The following is a 7,314-nucleotide window of genomic DNA, read 5'->3' as shown; positions in this document are numbered from 1 at the left end:
CGATTCAAATGTTTTTAATAAACAAGCAAATGTTCAAGTTTGATAAAAAATGTGAGTTTTGGAGTGAATTTTAGTTTTTCTTTTTTTTTTTTTTTAATTAAAATAAATTTGATAAATAAGGCCTCAATGTGTGCTTCCCCCCTCCCTTAAGAATTCATAAAACTCACTCCCCCTCCTTTTAGGAATGTGTAATCTGAGCTATAATGGCTTGACTGCAAACAGGAAGCTACTGAGACCAAGCTAAAATGGCAGCTGCAATCAGAGAAAGCTTCTAGGGCTCTTTACTCAGGTATGATATAGCATATTCTTGGTGGCACTAATGTGGCGAATCTATTGGCAGTAAAATGCCAAAATGACTTTCCTTCTCCTTTAACTGGCCATCTTGGTCAGAGTGGGCTGGAAGAATACTGGGAGAAAACATGATGGTCCCTGGACACCAAACAATTTACCAATAGCAACCAGTAAGAAAACATAGTATGTCAGTAGATCAGCATAATGATTTTGACTTTAATTATCATTGTAAATTATTTGCAGTTTAATTATAGAATGGTAATTTCAGAAGGCATTAAGGTAGAGAGAGCATGGAAGTGATGAAAAAAAAGCAAGAATAAGGCCCAACCAGTTTTACTTATCTGGTTCAATTAAAGGAGAACTAAACCCTCAATGAATATGGCTAGAAATGCCATATTTTATATACTAAACTGATTGCACTAGCCAAAAGTTTCAGCATCTCTATAGTAGTAATGATACAGGTCATTTTAGTTGTCACAGGAGCTTTTTTTTTTTTTTATCTTGGATTCTGTTAGAACTGTCTGGGACACTGCACATGCACAGTATGCTCTGGCCAGCTGTTGAAAACTGAGCTTAGGGGTCATTGCAAATTATCAAGCAGAAAATGATGCTACAGGTCTGATTATTAAATTTTAATGCTAATCACACTGGTTTTAGAACTGCCATGTTATGCATGTAATCCGAATGAATTACTAATCTGCCTTATACTGTTACATTTATATTCTATGTATGCAGTATATTATGAGTTTGTCCCTAAACTCAGTAACTGACAGCAGCACAGAACATGTGCAGTGAATCAGCAGAAAAGAAGATGGGGGGCTACTGGGGCATCTTTGGAGACACAGATCTTCCCTGCTAAAGGGTTGTGGTTGCCTTGGCTGGTACAGAAGCACAAAACATAATGTTCAATATTTCTGGCCTATTTCTTTAGTTAAGCTTTAGTTCTCCTTTTAAAGGTGAAATTCATGGGATGAGTCTTGTAGTATTATTCTTGACTTTTTTGGGCACGCAGCCATGGAATTAAGATGAAGGGATATGTAGTTTGTATTATTTTAAGCATCATTTTTTCTTTTAAAAGTTAAATTTGTATATTTTGTTGTTTTAAAGGAGAAGGAAAAGTAAAAACTAAGTAAGCTTTAGCAGAAAGGTCTATGTAAATACAACCATAAGCACTCACAGAAACTCTGCACTGAGTTCCCTGTCAAAAGATAAGCTGTGTCTGTTTTCCTCTGCCAGAGACACGCAGCTCTTTGCTTTCTGCTCTTTCCTGCTCCCCCCCTCCCTGAAGAATGCTAAGAACTCACTCCCCCCTTAGGAATGTGGATCTGAGCCAATCAGCAGGAAGCTGACTCATAGTCTTACTAACTGAGCATGTTCACTTGGTCTGGGTGTCTGTGCAGGAGTGAGGCATTATGGGAACTTTATTTACACAGCTCAGAGTTTTTTCTCCCTGTTTGGCTTCTGATCATCTGAACGGGAGAAATATGGGGAGACTTAAGGGCACTATTGAGAGAACTGAAGGTGTACCTGCAGCTTGACTCTAACTCTTTATTAGCCTTTCCTTCTCCTTTAAAGGAGACATTTAGGGGCACATTTACTAATCCACGAACGTCCAAAAGCGTCTGAATGCGTTTTTTTCGTAATGATCAGTACTTTGCGACTTTTTCGCGAATTGTCGCGACTTTTTCGAGCTCTCAATACGAAAGTTGCGATAATTCGCGAAAGTCGTAATGGCAATGAAAAAGTTGCGACAATTCACGAAAGTTATAATGGCAATGAAAAAGTCGCGACAATTCACGAAATTTGTAATGCCTATGAAAAAGTTGCGACAATTCGCACAAGTCGCGATAATTTACGGGGAAGTCGAAACGGTAACGAAAAAAATCACAAAAAATACGAAAAAGTCGCAAAATGTTCGTTTTCCAATCCAATCGTGGATTAGTAAATCAGCCCCTTAGTGTCAGACTTATCTAGTATTATATTCCCCCTTCCTTTAACTGTATAGTGTCAAAAAAGTTGACCTCTTAGTTCCATTATATCAGAGCAGCTGACAGATCCTTTCAGCTCTGTGTCAAGGATGAAATGGGGTCTGGGTGGGTTCTTTCATTCTCTCACAGGAAATGGTCATAACTGTGTGTGACAAGCAGAACTCTGTAGTAGCAGCCCAAGACCCACCCCTAACTCTATTTTCCTCCCTATGAAATTGTGATTTCATTCCCAACACCTGTATTTACATACTTTCTACTGTGTTCAACAGTCCCCATTAACTAAAAATGTTATTTAATGGCATCAGCTAGAGGGCCACCTCCTGATGCACTTTTGTAAGCCCTGTCCCTCTTCACGCACACTCACCCCACAATCGCTCTCACCACCTCCCTGAACGGCTGCACTGGGGACTGGACAGGAGATTCAAACAGCTGTCAAAATCTGCTGTCCAGTCCCCAGATCTTTGCTGCTCTAGGCCCGGGCCATTGTGACCTGCCCACAAGTCCGGCCCTGCCTCCCCCGCTCCCCCTTCAGGCCCTCTCGTGCTGCACCTCCCCACCACGCCACTATATTTAAAGGTAGGATAAGGGCTGGAGAGAGGGAACTAACTATGTTGGTATAGTTTTTTGTTTTTTTTAAATAACCCCCTACAGCGATAGGCTGCCAGTGCCCACACCAGAAGGGAGCTAACGATATGGGAAGCCATGTCGTGGCATAAGCATGCCGAGTGAGTTACACCCACCACTCACTGAGAGTGAGTCTCATTGATTATGCACATGTGTGCTAAATAACATGGCCACCTACACCTGGCGGTCCCTCCCGGTGCAAGCGGCCTAGTGCTCGCAGGGGAAAAACTATTGTTTCCTTCAACTAGAGTGCAGCTCTATTAGCCTGCACTTCTGGTGGGAGAAGCAATTTTATGGTGATAGGTGCCCTTTAATCTAAGGAATTGTTGCTGGTAGCAGGTGGGTCACACCAAAGAGTTATTGCTTTAATAAAGACTGTTATATACAGTAGAAGATGAGCAAATAAATGGGAATGATATGACAGCTGATAATGAGACACAATGAAATTTTAGCTTCAGGGAAAAGCTGCCGCTTCACCAACTGACGTGAGCACAAAGACCGTGACGCAGCTTAGTCAGGCTGGAAGCAGGACGGGGCGGGAGCAGAAAGACATGGGGGAGGGACTTGAGCTGCCGTTGCACAGTTCTGCATTTCATTAAAGCTGGCCATACACACACCGATGTACTATAATTGTACTTTTTTGGACCATGTGTGAGCTCCAAACTACTGTCCTGATAATTTTTGTGCCACAGAAATCACTTGTTTAGTCGATTGTACAGGTTAGAAAATTTTGGTCTGATAACAATAAAATCCGTGCCTGTATTATGTCTGCCGATATCCTTGGGGGACGTACCAGTGTCTGCCAACTATTTTATGTTCAGAACATCCACCGATTTGTTAATTTTAGGGCTTTATCCTACATTTTCAGTCCGAATGTTAGTTTTAGATTGTTGCATTTAAATGTACAATCCAAATCCTAGCGTTTGTTAGAAGAAAACTAAAATCTGAACGTGTATGGCCAGCTTTACAGGCATCACCAACTTGTACTAATGAGGAACTGCCAATGGTTCTCCTATGGAGGTGAGATTTTTTTTTTTAAAAATGTATTTATTTTGAGACACAAAGGGGCAGATTTACCAAAGTACAATTTTTGTACATTTAAAAAGCACGATACAAAAAAATCGTATCAAATACGATTTTTTTGTATCGTGCATTTTAAAGTATGAAAAATTTGTATCTGATCATATAATGGCCGAAAAGAACATTTTTTTCCGTATCTGAACGATCGTAAAATGCAGGAAAACCTTGTTGACTTTGATCCTTCTGTGCATGATTTTGGAAGCCTCCCATAGGACTCAATGGCACTCTGCAGCTCCAACCTGGCCCAAGGAAAGTCTCCCATAGGGCTCAATGGCACTCTGCAGCTCCAACCTGGCCCAAGGAAAGTCACGATACCGAAGCTTGAATGAATCCGAAACTTTCGCACAATACAATACGATTTTGCCACGCCTTTTGGCGCAAAGTATAAAAACTTTAAAAAAAATACAAATTTTTTGTATTCGGACCAGTCGTACTTTGATGAATGTGGCCCTTAATCTGAAAGGTATGCTAAAAACTGCATCAACTTCAATTTTAACATGTAAAATCATGTTAGGCTAAGTGAATTAAAAAATATGAATTGTAGTACTTGTAGTACTCTTCTGACTACTTTTGCAATTGACATACAATTTTATATTTTTTGTGCTACTATGATAAGATAAATCAAGATATATGGTCCTTGATATGTCATTTATTTTGAAATTGACATTTGTCTTTTGCCATTATAACAAGGCTACAGGTCTACAAACATTGTTTCAGTCCTACAATAGTAGTTCCGCAAACCCAATAAACAATATATATCTGAGGCAGGACCATATATCTGAGGCAATAAGGTTACAACACTACGTCAGTTAGTATGATGTCCTTCAATAAAATGACAAATAAAACCATGATAGCTATAGGAAGCACCTTATGGTGGGAGCACTGCCCAAGTAAGGAGGTGACCAGAGGTATACAGAGATGGATGGGCTGCAGGAGGTGAAGTCCATGATTTGACTAATGGAAAATGAGTTGGTGAGATCAAATCAAACTGAATTCCAGTACCTATCCACTGTGACTTTATAGGGGATCTAAACCAAATATATGATTTCATATAAACTTCTACATTCATTTTTTTACTTTTTGTGCCTTTAATATTAGACGTTTTAGGCTGCATAGTTGGATATAGTTGATGCCACTGGTATTGTCACTCAAAAACTGCTAATATCTCAAAAACCACTAAAATACTGGTATAAATGTTCAAGTTGTGCCTGCCCTGCAGAAAATTTGGGTAAAGCAAAGATCCAGAAATGACCACTGCATATATAGTACTGTAGCTCAGTTTACAGTTTGCAGACATCAGAAAGGAATCCCCAAGAATAACTTTTGTGGTTCAGGCTGCTCTGTCATTAACTTAACATAGATGGTAATTTGATAGGGGAGTGCTATAATAATATATTTATTTATAAATAATATATTTATATGCAATAGAATGATATTTTAATATAGTAGGCTGTAGGCTGGCCAGCAACATTTTTTTGAAGATCTTTTTTATCATTTATTGTATTTCTGTTCAGCCCCTGTTTTGGCTCTAACATCTATGTCCCTTTTATGTAGTATTTAACATCTAGTTTTGTGGCCTGTTTAAGAGCAGGGCTACATTTAGGGGCCCATTCATTAAAACACTATTTTTGTGCTTAAAATCATGATTGCAAAACACTTGGAGAAACCACGATAATTTCTGATGTTCGAAAATGTCACAAAAATTATTTTATCGGTTGTACAAAAATATCGTGGTTGGGTTCTGAAAGTCACGAAATTATCGGATCGGAACGTTCGTAACAGCGCAAAAACCTTTCTGGCTTTGAAACCTTCAATGTATGATTTTAAAAGCCTTCCATAGGACTCAATAGTACTCTACAGATCCAACCTGGCCAAAAGATAGTCACCAAAGCTTGAATGAATTCCGAAATAGTTGAAGTTACTACAACTCCCACTGGTGCTATGTAGTGTGTTAGTTCGAATTAAGTAAGATGGTTGCAAATCAAACTGTTAACTCTTTATTGTCCAAGACAGATGTTAATGGTACAGGGATGAATCAATACATGCAGATATAGCAGAACCCGCTGAGGACAGTAAAGGAGGGTACCACCAGTTCATCCCACCTCTTTTGGAGTATGGGCAGAATAAAGTACCTGTCAGCTTGGCACCACTTTGGATGGCAGTCTGGGTAGTGAAGTTAATCCCCAGGTTGATAACCTTTAACTTGTGTGGGTCCTACAGCTGGGCAGAGATCAGGGTTTATATTAACCTGTATCCTGTCACTAGTCAGTGGCCCTAAGCTAAGGCAACATTGCCAAGAGGAAGAAATACTTCCAGCTGTCTTCTAGTTGGGGCTGAGCTAGTTCTAGTTCTAACTAATCTCACTCCTCCTAGAGGGTGCTATAACAAGGACTGCTATTCTGTCTAAGCCTTCCTTACGGGGCCCTGTCCCCGACTTCCTTCAGACGAGATATTGGGGTCTGAGGTGATAATGGCTGTACTGGGGCCTGTTTCTACACCCAGGCATAATGAAGCTGTTATCAGGTAGCAGACAGGGAGCCAGAGAGGAAGCCACACCTCCTTGCTAGACACTATATGAGGCTGCAAGGGGTGTGGACAACCATATGGGCCAATAAAGGATGAGGTATAACTGTAAAGTGTTACAAAGGCTTCTGCCCAGTAACAGGGAATATGTGAAGAGTTAGGGATATCACTCCATAGGGCATTTAACCCTATGGGTCCCTACATAGGCATTAAGGCAGGGCTGTATTTGTATATATAGGCACCCGAGGGCTTGTGCATAGGGTGGCAGCCCTAGGGTTCCTATATAATCCAAAGGTGACATTATGTGCAGCGGAAGTGGCATCACAAGCAGGTATGCATGTTATGTCACATTTGCAGTCTGGGGGCACAGTTAGGTCTGGTAGCTAGGGTAGCACTGGACGTAAATACTGCATTAAGGTAAGTTATTGCCAGCATCCATGAAGAAAATTTTAACTTTCACATGGATTTAAAATCTGCAACAGCTGCAGTGTGTCCTGTATGTTAAAGCAATAAGCTAGCTTCTAAATCTCCCGTTCATTGGCATTCAGATTGGTCCCTACGGGCCACTGCTCTAGCCCACCCTATGGGGCCAGCCAAGTCTGGTTTGGACTCATAATAGGTCCTGGGACTGGTAAGCTAGCACTTACTGGTTACCTGTGTAACAGCATACATATTACTGGTTGCTATGGTTACCGCACCTGGGCAAACAGTGCGTTTGATTACCAAATGGGTTAGAAACTACAGCTTGACACTATATCTGGAAAACGCCCAGTTGATTCTGATCAATTAGAAGAGTCTGTTATAACAA

Source organism: Xenopus tropicalis, chromosome 2 (assembly GCF_000004195.4).
Source record: "Xenopus tropicalis strain Nigerian chromosome 2, UCB_Xtro_10.0, whole genome shotgun sequence".
Taxonomy (NCBI): Eukaryota; Metazoa; Chordata; class Amphibia; order Anura; family Pipidae; genus Xenopus; species Xenopus tropicalis.
The sequence above is the reverse complement of the archived record's forward strand: the minus strand, read 5'-3'. Positions refer to the sequence as shown.